We start from the raw sequence: 22,624 nt of genomic DNA, 5'->3' as shown, positions 1-22,624 counted from the left end.
TATTTTAGCCATTGCTTGTTCATTAAAAAGTAGTTAACAAATAAAAGTTTCGATTAACTGTAATAATTATACTTTTTAGTAAATAAAAAAATAAAAACTAATTAATCCGATTTACAACTGTGCGGCTTTACATAGATAGATTGCAACTATATATCTTATGCACGCAAAAGCGAAATCTATTCGACATTTTTCACTGCTTTCAATCCGAATGAGATTTACACATAATTATATCATTCTATATAAATTTCCCACTTTCCACGCTTTGCATGAAAAGTTGGAAGCTCGTGTTGAATCGTGCATGTTATAGATCTCGTTTCAAATTGAAAGTATCGAGCGATAAATTTCTTTTTAAAATAAATATCTATATATTTACATTTACATTTTAATAATATTGTAATTAAATAAATAATTACAAACTATACAATAATAACATGTTTTGCGAATAGATTGATGCAATTCTATATTTTTTCTTTCTCTATAAGTTTGTGTATTTTAATATTAATATATTATGGATCCACCCTGTTTTTTTAATAAAAAGTAAAATTTTTATTTTATTTAAATACGTAATCTGTATAAAAAAAAAAAAAAAAAATATACACGAGAAAAAAATCTTAAATTAAATTTAAAAAGTTTATAATATTAAAATTTGTGTTAAAGTCACTCTATCACATTACTAAAAATATTTTACAGAAATAAAATAATAAATCGAATAATATAATAAAATGAAAACCCATGGACAATTTGCATAAATTTATGTACTGTAAGTGTATGTGTATCTTTTCAGCGGAAAATATCATGTAAATAAAATTCAGAATTAAATATGCTTAATAGAATCAAAAGTTGTGTATCAAAAATTTGTGTATATTTTTACATTTTCTACCAGAAGTACTACTGGCATGTTTTACGATATTATAATTACTATTATAATATATACTCATTTTTTTGTCTTCCACGATCTCTCTCTCTCTCTCTCTCTCTCTCTCTCTCTCTCTCTCTCGGCTACGTTCTCTTTCTTTCACTTCCTTCCGGTCTTTCGTACTTTTATCCGCTTTCTTCCACTTTCTCGCTCTTTCGTCTTTCGCTTCGTTTTTCAGTCCATTTCTTGTTTTACTCTCTTTTCCTCTTTTTTGTTTCTTCTCACGCTTGTTCTCGCTTTCTTTCTCTTGCTAACTATTCTCGTATATTATTGCTTTCTTATTTTTTCTTATATTATTTTATGCTCTTTCTCTGTCTTTCTTTCGTTTCCTTACGATCTTTCTTGTATTTTCTTGTACTTCCTTATTTGTTCCCGATTCTCCTCGTTTTTTTTCTTAGTCTCTTTCAAAGAGAATAGTAAGATTCAAAGAATAATATCATAAATATACCTACATAAGTTAAACATCATTTGCAAATTATATTACTATTGTGCCTTTCAAGAGACTTTAAGTATAATTTGATACAAGAAAAGCGTAACATATTTATTAAGAAATTATTTTGTCAAAAAGAACACCAAATTCATGCACGTAATTAAAAAATTGTTGTAAGTAGTACGAAAAGGTATTATTTTAATGTATATTTTATTGATTAAACTTGCTAAAAATATTTCCTAAAAAAGTGACAATATCGGAAAATGATGACAATTAGAAATAAAAGTTATACACACTATATAAAATTTAATTCAGTAACTATAAGTATTTGTTTCAACAGACTTAACTTGAATAACTTTGAATTTAATATTGAGCTTGATTATTACAAAGATCAATGACTATACTTTTAAACAGTGATTGCGTATTCTTGAGAAATTATGATGTCAAAAATACTATATTAAATATATTTATACAATTTATTCGTTATTATTTAAATTTGGTTTTCGCAAAAATTAGTCATATAAATCATTTTACATTCCTTTCTAATATATGTATATTAGAAAAAACATAGTAGAAATGATAGAGTTAGTTAAATACAGTTGAATACAGCTAGTTTGCGAAATCATATATTTATCAATAATTTTCTGTGTATTTTGATGATTTTTATGCGAGCTTCAATGAGAAAATATGGCAGAGTATAAATTCAAATTTATTCATAGGTGTTGGACGTATCAAAGGCCTCTTTATAATAAAGGCGAGTATTCTTATTTTGTAAGTCAGTAGTAAACATGCGACTATGTTTTTCGATAGTACACCCGCGTGTAAAACTTGCAATATAAATTGTCAATTGTATTTTAAATTTGCTTTCCTATATTTATAGTTATAATTGATTAGTCTGCTTAGCCGGATATGCGCATGCAACGTGACATTTACGAAAAGCGAAGACGATAAACATCGACGTCGAGAGATACAATACAGGGGTGTATTATGCAAATTGACATTAAGCCGAAGCAACGTCGATCTTTATTCCTTAAGGAAGCGGCTTGAGAAAGCGGAGAACTTCGCGGACTGCATGCAACGTCATCAGTTATTAAAGTCTCGCGCGATATCCCAGGGAAAGGTGGCATGATATAAAACGCGGTTTATCGGAAATTCTTCTCCTCGTGGAAAAAATCATAGTGAAAAGGTTTTTCCTGAAAAATCACTCTGATATTTCACATGAAACTCTGTTTGCGGTTATATAACTCTGAATATTTCAATAAATATTAGTTTTTCTAACAAAATCTCTGTAAGAAAAGATAAAAAAATATTGCGTGCAAACTTGTGTGCAATAAACAAACAAGTTCAAAGAAATTAAAAGATATTAAGCAATTAAGATATTAGTTGTTTTAAAACAAATATGAGAGTAATGCAATTAGTATAGTTAATTATATATACTCTATCAATTTATAATTGATACTAAACACGATTTAAAATTCTATACATTCGCACAAAATATTTAATACCATGTAGAATTTGAAAAATATATTTTTCAAAATCAAAACAAACTATAAAAACGCGATGTGCTGAAAAGGCATTAGAATTTGTTAATTTTTATTTCTATAAATTATTTTAATCTTTTTTTAATATATAATTTTTAGTTTGCAAATCTTAATTTTAAATACTTTATATATTATCTGAAATAATATAAAAAATACTAGATAATATATCTTCACATAGTACCTAATAAATATTACAATTTTAGACTTATAAATCATTATAACATCGAACATTCTATAAATATGCATTTTTCTCAAACGACATGAAAATATTTTGTATGTAGAATGTTTATACATCTCATATACACAAGTTTGGGTGTACATGTATATAATATGTATATTTATTGATTTTATGCGTACGTACAGTATGTACACACATATATAATGTATATCAAATGTCCATACATAATTTGTATATACTTTTGTACGCAATATGTATGTACATTGCTGTACACTATGTATATATACATTATGCAATCTCTAAATATATACATTGCACATACATAATATTCGCTAGTTCATTTCGCTTACCCCATATGACGCACTGTGCGCTATCTATCTCGTTTTAATCATTAAAACTATATAAAGCTTGCAAAAAGCGTCTAGTAAGATTAAAAGTGTAATAATTATTTTTAGTTTCTATTTAATTTTTGATATAATATCAACGCAAAGAATTCGGACATTGAATTGATTGTTTAGAATCGGACACAGATAAGAAAAATGTCCGAATGAGAGAAAATCATTTGTATATTGTCTATGATATGAAAATAGAGTCGAATTTCCATATAAATAAAATTTTGTTAGAACTTTGTTTACTTTCTTTTCTTCAATTTTTTCGCGATAATAATTATTCACATTCTAAAGCAACGTATAAAATGACACTCTAAATCGAAACAGTTTAAATGATACATGTATATTTTATATAAAAATGAATTAATAAATTAATTAATGGAAAAAAGCGCAACTTCTGTCATTTTGCAGATGTCGCATTTTGGTTAATTAAACGATACAAACTTAAAACGCTGAGGCATTTGCTATCATGTCGTGTATATACAAATGCATCTTGAGAGACAAACTGTGCAAGTGTGGGTTTTGACATTTACGTCTACTTGCACATATCCTAACATGTCTCTCGAACTTGAGCGCTGCAAATGCACTTTGACGGATAAACTCGTTTGCATGTGTGCGTATATACATAGTACGCGACTCTGAAACCTCGAAATAGGATAAGTGTTACTTTGCGAGGAAGAAATTTCGAAATATCAAAATTAAATGTAACAATCTTACTCGAACTGATCTCAACCGAAAGCTTGTATCGACATTATATTTAGGAAAAATGCAATTAGATTTTTAATTCTTGTTTCACTACTGGAGATATTTAATTGAAAGCACGTTTGAGGTAAGAATTCGGATAAGTTGTTTGCACAGCGTCTTGATGATATATACCATGAATATATGTGTAGTCGTACAGTTAGTCGCTTAATATATTATTTCTATCATTATTTATTTTAACTATATATTTATTAAAATATTTTATTAAAATATTTATTAGAATAACAAAATGTAAGATGTGATTGCCAGTCGAATTTTAAAAACAAGGTTAAGAGTATTTTATTGACCAACACTGGCTAAGAATAATAATTCTTTTATTATAAAAGCACGACGTTTCGACCCTAAATTGGGTCCTCTTCAGGCTATTCTTTAATGTAATTTAATCTAGAAACCCAGTTACTATGAAACATTTTAGTAGAAATTTAAGCTGTTGTTCTGATTCCATGATTTTTCTGTTCGTGTTCATCCAATTTTTTAAACAGATAGTATGTTCTTTTCCATATTTTCTCGAGATTTCATCGAAAAAACCTCTTATTCCAATCAACACCATTATTATCAGCGCATATCAGCAATTTACGGTTTAATCTTACGTTTCATAGTAACTGGGTTTCTAGATTAAATTACATTAAAGAATAGCCTGAAGAGGACCCAATTTAGGGTCGAAACGTCGTCCTTTTATAATAAAAGAATTATTATTCTTAGCCAGTGTTGGTCAATAAAATACTCTTAACCTTATTTATTAGAATATTTTATTGAAATATATTTTATTAAAATATTTATTAAAATATATGTATAAATAAAAATAAATAAAATATATTTTATTAATTATCACTTTTCAAAATATAAAAATACTAACAAGATTGGTTCGAAGGAACAATCGCAATAAAGAGGGAGAAAAGAAATATATCCGTATTTCTACAAGTAACAGATTTATTTACTTTGTGAAATGTCTCATCTAATATATTGTTGACGTGATATCCGATGACGTTGACGTGAATTACATGTACTCTCTTATATGTACATAAACCTTGAATAAATCGACATCATCGTTTTCGTTTCTCTTTAATATATCAGTTTTGATCCTTTTTTGACGGCGTCTTTTCATCTTTACTTTTCAACAAATATCACATTGTATATGCTAGGTTAAACGGACTTCTTTTTTTTTCGATATCCCATATGCCAGTCATCGAGAAATAAAATCTTGTCAAAAAGTAATTTCGTAACTCTTTGTAGAAAAGACGCGCACCATTACCGACGAACGAGAGAGGAAGTGAAAAGCAGGGTAAGAAGAGAGAAGGGATGAGTGGATTCCTAGATTTCCGATAGTATTGAAATCCGTCGAAGCGAAAAGCAAATTATATGAACTCTCTTGTAGGGACCGAAAGAGAGGAAGGAGAGAGAGAGAGAGAGAGAGAAAAAAATGAGAGGAAGCAATGGCGGATCCTTTGATGTTTTCGTTGGCGAAACAAAGTGGCTCGCGCACACCCTCGAGAACGAGATCCTTGCACATGATACGCAACTTCGAGAACCGGCAGCTAACTCTCTCATGCCCTTTCTTGCGAAATGTGCCTCGGGAAATTATTAAGTCGACTATAAGCGGGCGAAACTATAAGCATTAAGAGCAAGCATAAAGTTCGAAAAGTAATTAAGGCACGATTTAGAAGATATAATTTTTGGTTCCAATGAATTAAATTCATGAGAAGTATATCATCTCTCTTCTATCCCCCAAAAAAACATTGAGTTTTAGAATACATTCGAACAAAAGCTGTTTAATTTTGAGAGGAAAAAAAAGTTAATAATCTTGAATTTTGACCAAGGTCATTTTTCAAGGTTATTTGAAGGTCAACTTAGTTTTTTAAATGGAACCACCATAATTTTTATATATAAATTGAGATTCCTCGCAATATTTTAAAAAATATTTTAATTTTAAAAAACTAGGTTGATCTTTAAATAATCTTGAAATAAATTAAATTCATGAGAAGTATATCATCTCTCTTCTATCCCCCCCAAAAAACATTGAGTTTTAAAATACATTCGAACAAAAGCTGTTTAATTTTGATAGGAAAAGAAAGTTGATAATCTTGAATTTTGACCAAGGTCATTTGAAGGTCAACCTAGTTTTTTAAATGGAACCACTATAATTTTTATATATAAATTGAGATTCCTCGCAATATTTTAATTTTAAAAAACTAGGTTGACCTTCAAATAATCTTGAAAAAAGTGACCTTAATTAAAACTCGAGATTATCAATCTTTTTTCCCCCTTCAAAACCAAACAATTTTTGTTCGAGACATTATTTTGTAAAACACCACGTTTCTTAATTATTTAAGCTTATTTTACAAAATAGGACACTCTGAATATAAATTATGCTATTAAAGTAAAAAAACTTCTCTAATCTAAATTTCTTCGTATTTGCAAACTCCATTAAACTTTTTTTACGAAAAGAAGAAAAGCTAGATTCTTATTTATACTTATATATTAATTAACTAAAATTAGTAAAAATATAATAAAAAAATAAAATTAAAAAATATTAATAAATTTTAAAAAATTATAAATTCAATCTTCGCATATGTCATTACAATACAAAGATCAAAGTCAATATACGGAAAAGCGCATTGCACTTAAGCGGCATCCTAAACATAATATGACTTGTCCCAGCACCGCCTACGATATGACAGATCGTCAGACTGCCTCTCGTGTAATTTTCGCAAAAATTAGCCAGACGCCAACCTCTGGTGCATTAGCTCGCCATCTTTGACGGAAGGGGCCATTTTAGAGGGTTGAAACCACCGCCGACGGTTTCACGCTCCGATCGGCCTAACGAGGTTTTGTTGAGGCGTCCCTTTTCGTCCTGCCATTCGCCCACTGCCATCGAGGCTTAATTGTATAAATATTAGATTATGCGTAGGGTGTGCGCGCCGCTGGGTAGTATAATTCCGAAATCGGACACGGAGTTTTACGCTTTGCTGCACGAATTTATACGCGTGGCATAAACTTGTAGAATACACCAAAAGTTAAATATTTGACTTGTGAATTACATATATATATATATATATATATATATATATATATATATACACAAGAGAAAAAGATATTTCAGTAGTTAAATATATTGAAACCATATACCTATGTGTATACAAGTCCAGAAAAAATATCTAAAATGTTTAATAAAAAAAATGTATGTCTAATAAAAGAAATTACTAAATGTTTTTAGATTTTTAAATCTATTGTCTAAAAAAGATTAATATTACTCTTTAGATTAACCTCTGGAATTAAGAAGATGAAGCTTAAAGCATATTAATCTTTAAAGTGTAAGAGAGTATAAATGGATAAGAGACAAAAACATGTTTTTTTGTTAATAAAATTTTTAATTTAAAAATGAGTTGCCTCTGCTTTACTATAAATTGGATTAACTTTTATCAACAATTATTTCTTACTATCTAATAACATATAGGGTTGGATTGATGGAATCGATGGGAAGCCTCTCTAACGGGAATTTGCAGAGGATTCAGGGATCTCATGTATTTATAATCATATGAGACATACTGTTATTTTTTTATTTCGTCTACTTTTAAATATGTATTAATTTGACTTTATAGAGGTCCACTTTTCTTGTAAACTTTTTTTCATCTTTTTTTCATGTTTGATTATTTTTTATTTGTGCAGCTACTGAAGACGACCTAAAATGGGACCAAAACATTTAATTTTCAACTAAAATATAGTATCTAAAATTAATTAGGAAGTTTTCTAATTCGCGCGTTTGGCTCTTATATTAGCTTTCTTTCTATTATTTATATTAAAAATAATATAAGTCAATATAAAAAAAACTTCATAATTTTTTGAGGCTAAATACGAATCCAATTTGCTCTAATACAATTTAAAGTTATATAATTGGAAAAAAGACTATTTCAAGATAAAATGTACCATGTAGTTATTGTAGCTGTGTTAGAAAATATTTATTTCGCTCAACATTATATATTTTATTAAAACTTTCAATTGATGAAAAAAATTGCTGTAAAAATTAAAATTATAATAAGTTATAAATATCCATGAATTACTATAAATTATAATATATTTTTGTGATTTAAATTGTTGTAAGTTATAATAAATTATAATATATTTCTTTGTGATTAAACACAATATATTGAACTGTAAACTCATCCGTAATCCAGCCTTGGTGGATATTTCATAACTCGCTCATTACTTACATATAAGAAAGACCAGAAAAGAGCAAAGTGCACGACATATCTCGAGATATAACAGCCTGTAAAATCCGCGAATACAAAATGTACTGCATTTTCTTCCCCACTCTAGAGAAAAGTTTGCTTTGTTAGCGAGAAGCGAAGCTTTTCCTTGCCGAATTGGACATAAAGTTGGAAGAGATTCTGTTGCCGACCGGCCGAGCCAAAATTCTTGACGTTCTTCCATACAAAATTACCGTTTCGGTTGAGAGTTGTAAGAAAGAGAAAGAAAAAGAGAGAGAGAGAGTAACTCAGAATATGTCCCTTATTTTTGAGACTTTAAGATACTTAGTTTTAAGATGTTTAGTTTTAAGAATGAAATTTGTTTCCGTATTGTCATTATATTTAATGGAAAAGGATCGGCTTGAGAAGAGGATTTCAAGATTGTTCAATTTTTTTTTATATAGCTGCTATTTTCTTAACAATTTTTTTAAAAATCATGTAATTTTTGCAACGATATTTTTCGAACATTTGCTCTCATAATCGACTTTGCCTTAACGATAGCAACTGCGATGAAGCAATTTGCCCCGGCGCAATCATATTGGAAGTATATCCGATCCGATTCCGCCGATCAATCGGGAGGATGAGTTCCTTGACAAACCAGCCGGTGGCCGGCTAACAATGGACCAAAGATATCAATCGATAATAATCCATTGTCGATCGATCCGGCGCACACCGGAAGAAGTGTATATAACGACCGGCGCCATTATTAATTGCGGTTACTATCGCGAAATTGCCGTTTTAAATCATGCTCGGTATGCATCGGCAAATATTTCACCGAGCAGAGATAGAAGCGAGGGATAGGACAATGGCTTCTCGCCGAACGCATCGATCGGCTCCGTAGAATATTTATGCAATGCCGATAATGAATCCCCAGTGGTAAAATAACAAGGATAGTTTCTTAAGGTGTGAACAACTTTGACGTTTCAAAAATATCTTTAAATTGTAAATTATTATTGTAAATAAGGAAATAAGAATGTTTATAAGAATTTTTAGCAATTTCCAGAAAAAACAAATATCATATTCATATATACATATATATATATATATATATATATATATATATATATATACATATATGCGCGTGCGCGTGCATCGTGTAACTTTGGGATGTTCCTTCTCGTGTTCTTGTACTCGCGCACGGATTAGCCGATCTTTTTTAATTAAATTCTTATTAATTATTGCAAAGATCGCAAAACGGTGCAGGACTTTCTTACTCGATTTAATCCGCTTTACCTGCACACGATGGTTGAGACGATTATATTACCAAACACTCCGTATATCATTATTATATTATTATATTATTATATATATATATATATATATAATATATAAATATTATATTATATATTATTATATACAAAATTTATATATAATATTTATATATAAATATAGATTACTTTATATTGTTGTATCTAAAATTAAAATTAGAAATTTTATATATTTGCACAAATCTACTATAAAATTTGATGAAAATTTTAAATATTGATTTAAAATTTAATTTGATTATAAAAAACATTTAACACAGGGTTTTATGAGATTATATATAATATACTGTTAAATACTTTTATAGAATACATTTCATATGTAAGAATGCAATATTTATGAATAAATTTAAAAATCTGTGAGGTTGAATATGTATTCGAAATCATCTCATATTTGCATATTATATTTGTTATTCGCGCGAAATATATTTTATCATTGATAACAAGATTGGCTACGAGTCGGCCTGTTTTTGCGAATCAAAATGATACAGACAAGATTTTGCTTGTTGTTCCAGCTTACAATCTGGAATGTATCCAAACAAACGTTGAATCCCGACCAGATTGGTTATCTATTGTCTTAGTATTCCAGACCGCCATTTCAGCGAGGGATAACATCTGTGGCTGGTCGCTTATTACATCTCGAATGCGTCCGATTATTTGCCTACTCGAGCGGTTATCTTAAAGGAATCGCTTCGCCGCGTATAAATCTTATCTTTTATATAAATTATAAGTTTCAGTAAAGAGAGCTATTTTGTGTGTTATTTAGAAATTTTTTAATTGCAGCCCAAACATAATTCTAAGGAGTGAAGTCACCCCTCATATGTAGAACAGCTATTTGCTTTTCTCGATTTATCTCGAAAAATATTCGAGATATCAAAAAAATGGTTTATACGAGAGTTTTATGGTAAAAATATCTGTACTTAATTACATTAATATTAAAAAAAAAAAAAATGTTTTGAAAACAATTTTTTTTAGAATCTGAAAAAATTTTCCTTTTTTTTTTATTAATGTGGTTAAGGTATTTTTATCATGCAATTTTTGTGTAAAACATTTTTTAATATCACAAATACTTTTACATATATTAGAGAAAGCTGTCAGCACATTTGTATATATATGAATAAACCATGAATTAAATGGCGGACGATTATATATTTGCAAAGCGCGCATAATACCTATTAATGACATTGAATGATCCCTGACGTCGACCTTTATTCTTCGTCTCTATTATAACCACTATCATGATCGTTAGCGCCTAACTGATGGCGGTACTGAAAGCTAATGGCCGACTATCATTTTTCCGCTATTATCTACTGGTGAACTGTTAATGGTCAAGTACTTTTATAGCGAAAGCATATAAAACAGAACGTGAGATACACCTTCATGCTGTGCAGTAAACTAAAATAATTATATAATTATTCAATGCCCAAATGTACATTCAACTATTATTGAATAATTATTTAAATACATATACATGTATATGTATAATATATGTATCACTAAATAAATCTGGCAATATAATGTTATTTATTTCCAATATTTTAAAATATAGTTTCCGTTACAATAAATATACTTCATTTGAATAAATCAACCTTTTAGAATCGCCTTCTAAAGAAATACATTACAATATTTTTAAATTATATCAATTTTAAGTCCCTATGATTTATCAAACTAGAATATTGTAAGATTTATCTAATAATTTATGTATATATTGTATATATATATAATATATAAATTTTAAGTTTTACTTCAATAAATTAAATAAATAACTAATAAATTAAATAAATAAATAACTAATAAAAACCATAATAAACGTATAAAAGACTGAATAATAAATAATAAATATATAAAAATACTATAAATAATGAAAGTAATATAATAATAAAACCAAACATTGAAAGCACTAAATATAAAAATAAAGCTATAAAAATAAATCATATATATATTATATGATTAATAAAATATCATTCTTAATATAGGATGCTTTCAATCCAAAAGGTCATAAATTTTATAATCAAAATAAAGTTCGCTTGAAGATAATTAAAAATTATCAAGATATTATTTTAAGAAAAGGAATATATTAAATTCAAAATAAATCAAAGAATATTTAATGTGTGTGCGATTCTAAACATTAATAAATTTACATAATAGTATATATTTACATAACAAGTAATTCAGTTCATTAATCAAATGTGATATATTATTTATCACACTGAGGGCAACAACGTGTTCTTGCATCGCAAGGCTATTATTGAATAATTTTAGAAATGAGCTGCGGTATATTATCTGGTTTTTTCCATGATCATAAATTATTTAAATTTAAATGGCTATTACAGCTAATGATTATTACACTGACACCAACCGCTGCAACATCTTGAAACACTATTCTGAGACACGCGAAGCTGTTACATTCAAAAACTTTTCCAATTTATTAATATTTTATATTAGTCTCTCGGCAACTTTTTCTCTTTTGTTTTTCGTCATAGCAGACATTAAAAATTAATTTTAACATTTATTAGTTATACTTTCCAAAATTATTTTTAAAAGGAAGTCATAAATAATAACAGATTCATTTAGTAACTCTTAATACTCGCTAAATACATACATGTATGTATTGTAGAAGATATTTTCAAAAATAATTATTTAACGGAACCAAAAATGATTTAAAAAGTTATAAATGCGTTAATATTAACTTGTTTTAATATTTATAAAGGAAAATCTCATGTGGGAGAATACATAATTTAGTCTCGTAAAAATATCCTATTCCAAGATTTAAGTAATTTTCTTAAATAATTTGCATAGGGTCAGAGTTATGATTAGAAATTGAAGAATTTTTAATCGAATTTTGCGATGTCAATGACATATACATATACATTCACGGGATTCGCTTCGGCAGTTAGAGAAGACTTTTAAATCGACCACACACCTGGCCGATATCCACTTCATTTTCTTATCCGCGACGACAAAGCATAGGTGAGGGCGATGTGCACTCAGAGCGGACCTTTCATTTCCGTCGAAACCGCGATTGGTGACACCTTTTCTACGGTATTTCTGCCAGATTACTCGCAGCTGATTGAATTCAACCCAGTAATGTAACATCAAAGAATATCGGAAGATACTCTCGATGATTGCTAATGGACGGTTAAATTAAATAGGTACGCAGTGCAGTTTCATATAGGCTCTGCACATGCACGCACATGCAAGTGTCGATTATTTCGTTTCAAGAATAATTAACCATGGTACTTGGTTTGAAATAATGCTTCAATGAGAATATCAAAATTGCAAAAGCCTTATATAAATTTAAAAAAAGATAATTTGTGATATTATATTCACGTTGATCTACAAATAATCAATTTTTGGAATTCAAATATTAATAGCAACAGTGATAAAAGTATAATATATTATATTCATCTTTTTAATTAATTGATATACCTAAGCTGATAAGAAATAACACAAAGAGAGAGAGAGAGAGAGAGAGAGAGAGAGAGAGAGAGAGAGAGAGAGAGAGAGAGAGAGAGAGAGGGAAAGAGGGAACGAGATGATATTTGATCGAAATGATAATTTTGTTAGTATCAAACAAAAACCTGTAATATAAAAATCTGTAATGTGAGGCAAGGTCAAATCTCACATAAGATCAAATTAAAGTCATAGTATTTTATATCCTCTTTAAACCAAGTAATTTTTATTTGTAACATTTTTAAAAAAATTATTTTTTTGTTTAATTTTTAAACATCAAAAATAAAATGGAGCGTTATATGTATCATTCTATAACATATATGTATAACTATATACAGAGTATATCTAAATAAGTGCAAAAATTTTTAAAAGATGATTCTTTGTCGAAAATTAAGGGGGATTTTTTTATATAAATATATACTCTATCCTTCCCTGAGGAATAACATTTCTTCAAGGGAGAAGATAAAAATTAAATTTTTATTTTTTTTTTCTTGAAAACTTGATTTTACAAAAAAAAATATAAAATAAAATTTCCTAAAGAATTAAGCTTTCTAGTGGATATTTTTAGATGATCACATTCCGATCGGTTAAAAAGTTCTAATAAAAAATTGAATAGGGGTTGTTAGTTTCATCCCCTTATAACGATACGAGAAAATTAAAAAATATTAATAAATATTCTTTTTATTAATAGTGGAAAATATCTACCATTTTATTTTTTTAATTTGTCCAAAAAATTTGATAAAAAAAAACCTAATTTTTACCTCTCCTTTTGGAGAAGTGTATTCTCCAGGAAAAGATAGTATAATATATTTATATGAAAACACCCCCTATATATATATATATATATATATATATATATATATATATATATATTAATAATTATTAACACATATAGGTAATATATAATAATTTTATACTATAAGATTTTATTATGATTTGATGCACAAAAAATATTATATATATGTATATATGTATATATAATATATATAATAAATCATAATAAACTCTTATAGTATAAAATTTAAATTTGATTCAAGAAAACGGTGGTGATACTGCCTTATAATGAATGCCAGTAAAATTATTAATACTTAACAAGAAGGATTTAGGTATATGTATATTTCAGCAGTTGCCGAGATATGGCACAAGATTATATTAATTGAACAAACAGCTTCTCTCTCTCAGTCTATCGCCTTAAGTCCTTGCGTGTAAACATCTAACATACAACATCCGCGTGCGATACTTCGTTAAATGCTGTAAAATATGTATCGCTTACGATGCAAGTGAATCAAATTATAGTAGGATCTGTACTGTTAATTTTTCATTCTTTAGATAATTTTTAATTAATTTTTTATTCTAAGAATTAATATTTATTATTTATTATTAAATTAGTAATTATTATTTTTATTTAATATTTAAAATATTAGTCTACTTAATAATTATTTCAATAGTAAATAATTTTACATATATGTATATATTATTATGTCATATTTAAAATAGATTAAATACTCCATCGGCTTTAAATATCAGTTTTTGTCCAAGTTGAATTAAAGCGGAAAGAATTTTCATGCGAAAGTCTACATATTTAGCGCGCGGCGAGTTTTATTTAATTTAATTCCAAGCTTTATTTTCTATCCGTATGTGCCTACAACCGTTCGCATCCTATAAATATTTAAAAAGCCAAAACCTACGGGCAGATAAAATTAATCGCAAAATACTTGCGCAACAATTTATTTAAACTTTATGTAAATATATTTTATGTAATTCTCTAACAATTCTCGTAAAAGTGAGAGTAATTTTCCAATCAATTTTTAAAAATATATAGCAGAGAAAAACTTCGTCGCAAAAATAAATTATTTAAAAAATATTAAATTTCTTCTCTTTCTTATACATATGTATATATACTTGTAATTCTCGGCCATCTCTATAATACATAATATTTCCTTTCGTTTCATAACTCTCGCTTTAAAACAAATATTTCTGTACTCACCGTTAAGCTTTACTTTTCTGCACGTAGCCCAATATCTTGGAAATTTCGTTCTCCTTCCGATCAGTCAACTGCATCCAATCTGAAAGAAGAAACGCAGAACAAAGTTAAAAAAAAATCGCGCTTTCTGTCCTCTATAATTTTTTTCCGTAATTAATTTGGCCATTAATCTGCCGATAAGTTACGTAAGGGAGAAATATCCAGGAGCGTCCTGGAGTGAGTCATTCGACTAATACGCAGAAATTAATTAATTCGGACCGGAAGCAGAGGCTCGTGTTACGTCATTGATTCATCCCCTCCCCCTTCCCCTCCTTGTAAAATGACATAATCGATATTTTTCTTTTACTTTTTGTTTAAATAGAATAGATATGTTTAATTTTAATTTTATAATAATTATATATTATATATAAGTATACTAAATGTATAAGACAATTATAATATAAGATAAAATATATGAGAAAAAATATACAAAAATTAAATAATATATAAAAATTAAATATATATATAAGACACAAAATTATATGACAGACAAAATAATATATAAAGACTAAATATAAATATTGTATAAGACAATTATAGCACCTTATTTTAAGTATCGTGCAACGCTGTTAGTTGATACGGGAGAAACATAGGTGAGTAAATTGCAAATAGCGCAAAATCGAGCCATGAGAGTCATATTACAATGTAATAGGTGTGGAGCATATGCTACATAAGCGCAGTTTATGTCCATAAAACACAGAGACTATATGTATTATAAGGTATTTATATTAATTTTTAGGATTTTAAAGAGAACGTATTACCGGAGTAAAATTAAAAAATAGGAGTTGCAAATAGTAGAAAATGTGAGTAAAAGACAAACACGACAGACCGCGAGGACATTGCAATATAATTTCGTGAGAATAATGAGTGCACAAAAGAATACGGTTTTTTTTTTTTTTTTTTAGGAAGGAATAAAAATGTATAATGCCTTAGCAGCTCAGATGTGAAAAAAGTCGTTTAAGCGAATATTAAAAGAGTAATATTGTAATTAATGTAATTAATGTATTGTAATTAATATTGTAATTAATGTAAATTAAATTTGTGTTACAAATAGCTGAAAAGCTAATAAAATTCAATCAATTAATCAATTATTTTTTTCTATATTTATCTATATATCTATCTCTTTCTCGCTCTCTATTTCTTTATATATTCAGTGAATCTATCTTTTGAGACATATAAAATGTAGAAAATAAACCAATATTTAGCCTGTTATTTCAAATAATCTTCTATAAATTATTCACAATTCCTAATTTTTTCTTCCTAAAATATTTTTAGATTATAACGCGTTCTTTGCTCATATATATAGATCGTTTTAATATTTAATTATTAATCTTTAAAAATGCTTATTTATTTAAATTGCTATTTAAATAAAAAATGCTTATTTATTTAAATTGCTATTTAAATAAAAAATGCTTTTTTATTTAAATAAAGTACAACCAAGATAGTAAAAGTAGATTTTAGACTTAAGAAGCTCCTTGACATTTCAACTGCTGGTTGATGCGTCTCAAAACTCCGAAAGCAAAGATAGAAAGAGGAAAAATAAAAAAGACAGCAAAGATTCGCGTTGATCAAAGACATCAGAACGTCATCAACGAAAGGATTCCACGGGCGGAACCATTTTTATTCGCTTTGGCAACAAAATAAATCTAAAATAGACGAGCTACTTTTACCAACAGAAAAATCCGTCGCAATTTAATAATAAGCTAATCTTTAAAACTAATTCACATATCCAGAGATAATATATAAAATAAAAATGCACGCGACACACACACACACACACACATGAATATATATTTAATTATTTCCTAAATATATATCCATACAATGTAAAAATTTATAAAACATTAAAATTATCTTGAATGTTTGTAATCATAGTTGAATCACAAAAATATCTTTTAAATTATTGTTTGACTTTAATAAAGATAAAAATAAAATTTTATTTTATTTCTATCTTATTTGAATATAATGTATCTTGTTTTTGGAATATTTTGTATAATATTTTTAAAAATTATATTTTACTATATAAACTATATTTAAAAAAATTTAATAATAATTAGATATATTATCTCATAATATAACTTTAGTCATAATAACTTTATCGTATATTCCAATAATTTCATTTTCAAATGATTTTAGTTATTAAGTTTATATCATCTCATTCAAAATTTGTAATGTTCCGTCACTCGAAGGATTTGAGAAAATATTCGAATCTTCTAAATTAGTTTAATAAAGAATAAGAAAAGAATTAAGAGAAACTTAAATTTTATTTCTATCTTATTTGAATATATCTAATTTTTGGAATATATTTAAAAAAATTTAATAATAATTAAATATATATAGTTTTCTCTATATTACAGCTAAAATCAAATTCAAAAATGAAATTATTGAAATGTATATGATAAAGAGCTATTATGGCTAAAGCTATTATATCTAATTATTATTAAATTTTTAAAAAATATATATTATATATTAAAAAAATAAAAATAAAATTAATAGCTTTAGCCATAATAGCTTTATTGTGCATTCTAATTTCATTTTCGAATTTGATTTTAGTTGTTAATTTATATTATGTCATTCAAAATTTGTAACGTCACTCGAAGGATTTAAGAGAATATTCATGAATCTTCTAAAATTCTAAAGTATTGTTTGACTTTTAATTAAAAAAAACTTGAATTAAATCTTATTTGAAATATATCAAATATACGAAAAAATATAATACATTATTAATTTTATTTTTATTTTTTTAATATATAATATATATTTAAAAAAAAATTTTTTTTAAATTAATAATAATTAGATATAATAGCTCTTTATCATACATTTCGATAATTTCATTTTCGAATTTGATTTTAGTCATTAAATTTATATCATCTCTCGTTCAAAGTTTATTATATTTCGTCACCCCAAAAGGATTTGAGAAGATTGATGTAGATCATCTCGTTCCTTCACGACATACCTGATTAACTTCAACTTTAATTCTTCCAAACATTTCCACGAAAAAGCACGACGAATTAAACAATTACATTCGCAGAATCGCGCGAGAATCGAAGGACGATATCGCCCTCGCGAGTTTCTACGACTCTCTTAGTTTTTCGTTCCGCAAATTCCTTCCGCCATGGAGGTCGCAGGATAATACGTTCAAGTTACCAGTAATAAAAGATGTGGGCAAGAGAGAAGGATGAAGAGAGAGGCGGGTTTTTATTTTAGCGACGACGCGCGTCCAACTTTCCCCTCGTCAGTTCGCGGACTCTGTTCAAACATTACCGGCGTTCTGCAAGAGTTCGCTAGTTGCAAAGTGGATGATTCAGCCCATCGAACCGCGAATCTCTCCACCTCCGACCCTCCGCGCGAAAAATCCGCGAGAAAGAAGGGGGCGAGATTTTCTTGCGGTCTTTCTTTCTTTCTTTCTTTCTTTTTTTCTTTACTCGCGTGAAAGGAAACCGCGCTTTCGCGCGATTTATAAGAATGCTCGCAACGTAGTAAACGCGAGAGAAGAGAGAGTTTCTCTATCCCCCCATACATTCTTTTTCTCTCTGTGTGCGCTTCTTATTTCTATGGCTAAACGAATTTTACGCTTTACACAGAATGGAAAATATGAAATGATGTATTAGTATCTATAATTTTTCGTACAGTTGGATACAGATTGATGAATCGTGATGCTTTAGCGATATTACGTTTTATCTGGGGCAATATTTCAGGGAAGAAGACGAGTCTACATGGAATCTGTAACACGAGCTGAAGCTAGATAGTGTGAATTAAACGAAAAAAAAAATTCTCTCACGCGCAGCCTTGTTCTTGTAATTAACGCGTCGCGTTAATAAAAGCACGACAATTCCGACAACTGGACTAAAAACGCGGACGATGTCACAATCGTCGTCGTCGACACATTTTGCGTGTATTTCAATACGAGAATAAATTAATGGCAAATAGATGGCAATGCATATTATTTAACTAAAAACCACTAATTCAAAATCAGTTTCATTAAACGTAACATTAAGACGATTTTTCAACAATAAAATGACTTTTAAACTATTCTAAAACTTGCAGGCCTATTAAAAAGTTATAAAATAAGAACACAGCAATCCATAACAATAATTGCATAATAATTTAGAAACTTAATGTAACAGAATTAAGCACGCGATATATATACCTATATGTATATATATAATAAAAGCGAAAAGATATATAAACAATTTTATCTGTGATTAAATAAAACAAATTTATAAATGTGTATAAAGTTATATGAAAAGAACAACTTACATAAATTTTCAATAATAAAAATCAATATTTATCCTTCAACATTTTGACAATTTTATATAAATTATATAAATTATATTATATGTATAATTAATTTATATAATTAATATAATTATATAAATTATTGTATTTATATAATTAATATAATTATATACATTATTTATATAATTAATATAATGATATAGATTATTTATATAATTAATGTAATTATATAAATTATTTATATAATTAATATAAATGAATTGTATAAATTAAAACATTTTATTATTAAAAAACATTTTTATATTGAACTATTTAGTCCAATTATATCATCCAATCTTTCCCAAAGTTACCATACATTTCCTCACGATAAAAGTTAAACCAATTTAATAAGAAAAGAAACACACACACACAAAAATGAATTCTTAATCATAATTTTTTCTCTATGCTTACTGTTTTCTTTGCGCGCCTTCGTTTTACTGTGGCGAAGTTTTAACAAACTTTCTTATGATAAATATCTTATAAAGTAATTTATTATTTCAAAAGGGAACATACTGAGAAGTATTTCAAATTCTCGCAGTGATACTTACGCAGATGTTTATATATCTTTTCGCTTTTTCTACAGATATGCGAATTTAAAAATAGTATATCCTATGTTATAAAAAATTACATTTTTTTCATCCAATGAATAGTTTACGAATCATTTAAGATAAGGTTACGAAGAATTTAAGTTGGACGACTCTTTCTGTATTATACATAAAAATATATGAATATTAGTAAAATTGAAATTGAGTTGGTTCTACGTCGAATTCAATTCGTTTTCGGATAATCGATAAGTTCGGAGAATTAAATTATTTTTTATTATCTCAATTTTATCAGTTATCGGATAGATTTAATCGAAAATTAAATTATCCGAAAATATTGGTTACTGAAATCTCATACGATTATGCGCATGCCTTATTAAACTATTTATAAATAATTTACATATCTATAATTTTCTGAATATGTTTTTAAATTATACATATATAATACATTACATTAAGATTATATCATAGATCTACCTGTCTCAATTGCTGGAAACTATATAAATTCTTAATATATAAGATACTTTTGTTTGACTGTTTATGTCAAAATTAAAGTGGATAAATAAGATGAGAAAATATAAGATCACAAGAAATAATTTTATATACACGTTATATATTTTTAAAATTTAAATATACGATGTAAAAGGATATCTTAATTTCCATTAAAAAACAATGTCCATGAAAGTCTATCTTGTATCTAAAATTTCGTAATAAGATAACTAAGCGTGAAATAAAAAGAAAATAAATATATAGATGAAAAAAGAAAAAGAGAGAGAACTCTTTTCATTTAGGATACAAAAATAAGTCTATATCTTTCATTTCCTCAAAAATTTAACATATCTGTATTATACAGTTATGCATATATGATATACTTTCAAATTATTTATATATTTTTTTCTATTTTCTTATTATGTCTCTCTTTATATTTTATCTATATATATTTTTCACTCTTTCTATCAGAATAATTCTGTCAGAATTGATTTGTAGATTTAATTTTCAAAATTATCGTATATCAATGTATATATAATACATATATCACTTCAATCAATTTCCTGGAGAAGTTTCTATATAATTGAGAGCTTTACATTTTATAATGAATTTATATTTTAATTAATAAGCCGTGATTAATTAATTTATTATTGTGTAACTAAAACTTTGATTTTAACTAATTTTAATAAATTTTAACATTTTTTGCTTTATTATTAATTAATTTAATTTTAATAAAATTAAAAGATAGCACTTAATGCGCGAAAAAGATCAGAAGTTTTGAAAATATTCATCGAAGACAAATTTAACTAATTGAAATATTCATCGCGGAAAATGTTTGCACTTTCCGCCATTCATTCTGAAAGAGCTTTTTCCACTCATAAACATGGAAACGATAGAAAAAGTGAGTTATGGACACAATGTTGAAACTTTTCGTGTTTTATTCTGCAAGAGATCTGCTGAGACAAGCTATCGACATAGGATAGTTAGACTTTTGGTAATTATCTGCTCGCGTAATTACCAGCAACGTTAATTGTTACACAGTAATTTATCATCCGCCAGTCAACAAGATACTTAATTGTAGGAAAAACTCATAAAGTATGTTTTTTAAAAAACATGTAAAGATTATCAATTCTTCCTACGTTTCGACCAAAAGCAGATGTTAATCAATACCTTCTCTTCTACAGATGTTAAGATTAAAATAAATGTAAATAATTATCAAAATAAGAATAATAAAAGATATAAAATTACATCACATATATAAATAACGTTGAACTACACATATCATATTATTTATTTTTTTTTAATAATAATTGTTAATAATATTGATATAAATATTAGCATTGTAAATAATAATTTTGAAATAAAAATAATAATTGTATATAAAAATTAATATTAATCAAAATTATTTATAAGACTTCTTTTTCATTCATCTTTTAAAGCCTTTTCTCGTTATAAAAAAAATTACTAATTAAATTTCTGTTCGTTAACGCATAAAATGTAATAGGATAAAATATTTAAAATTTATTTCGATATAAAAAAGCAAACATTATATTGAAAGTCTCGCATTTTTATATCGCTCACAAATCTCGCGATATCAGCTTTAATATTAAAAACCTTGTTGCCTTGATATGAAAAAAATCGCGTAACCGCGATTATTTTTCATCTTGTCTTACCACAGATTGGATTTGATATTTTGGTCTCTGAAATTTTGACCTCAATTTGTATGCATAACACCGATATGATGCATTCATATAACACGTACACACATGCAATGTAACCGCAAAATGTGCAAAGCTGCTTTGACACAGCGCGGTGTGGAATATTTTTCAAAAAATTCGGTAAACCAAGGATAACTGATGCGGTCTGTTCTATAAATTTTAATAATAATGAATTTCCCAGCGAAAAGAAACGACAAAAATGAGAATCTACCAACGCATAATATGTGAGTCTCCTCGTTGTTAAATATCCATTAAATGACTTGTCAGTGATAAATCTTTACGTTTCTTGTCAATGTTATGAGAATTTTAATGAATAAATCAATATAATACACACTGAAAACAAAATATGTATTGTACAAGGAAGCGTTGTTTTTTATTGTTTAAACATCTGTCTTTCTT

The 22,624-nt window shown here is 27.2% G+C and overlaps 1 protein-coding gene and 1 long non-coding RNA gene across 4 annotated transcripts in view; one reads left to right on the top strand and one right to left on the bottom strand.

Annotated features, from left to right (window-relative positions):
- Positions 1-22,624, bottom strand: part of Con (leucine rich repeat protein connectin) — a 165,994-nt gene that overhangs the window by 73,029 nt on the left and 70,341 nt on the right. For all 3 annotated transcript variants that reach the window (XR_014425415.1, XM_083038957.1, XM_083038971.1), the window contains one exon: positions 15,163-15,241. The gene's annotated coding sequence lies outside the window, so the exon portion shown is untranslated. The remainder of the gene's footprint in view (positions 1-15,162; positions 15,242-22,624) is intronic.
- The window catches only part of LOC145936627 (uncharacterized), a 137,088-nt gene that overhangs the window by 67,463 nt on the left and 47,001 nt on the right, over positions 1-22,624 (top strand). The gene's annotated exons all lie outside the window — the stretch shown is intronic.

The sequence above is a fragment of the Prenolepis imparis genome, unplaced genomic scaffold (genome assembly GCF_030444845.1).
Source record: "Prenolepis imparis isolate NDT839.2.m4 unplaced genomic scaffold, iyPreImpa1.0 SCAF_1, whole genome shotgun sequence".
Taxonomy (NCBI): domain Eukaryota; kingdom Metazoa; phylum Arthropoda; class Insecta; order Hymenoptera; family Formicidae; genus Prenolepis; species Prenolepis imparis.
The sequence above is the reverse complement of the archived record's forward strand: the minus strand, read 5'-3'. Positions and strand labels throughout refer to the sequence as shown.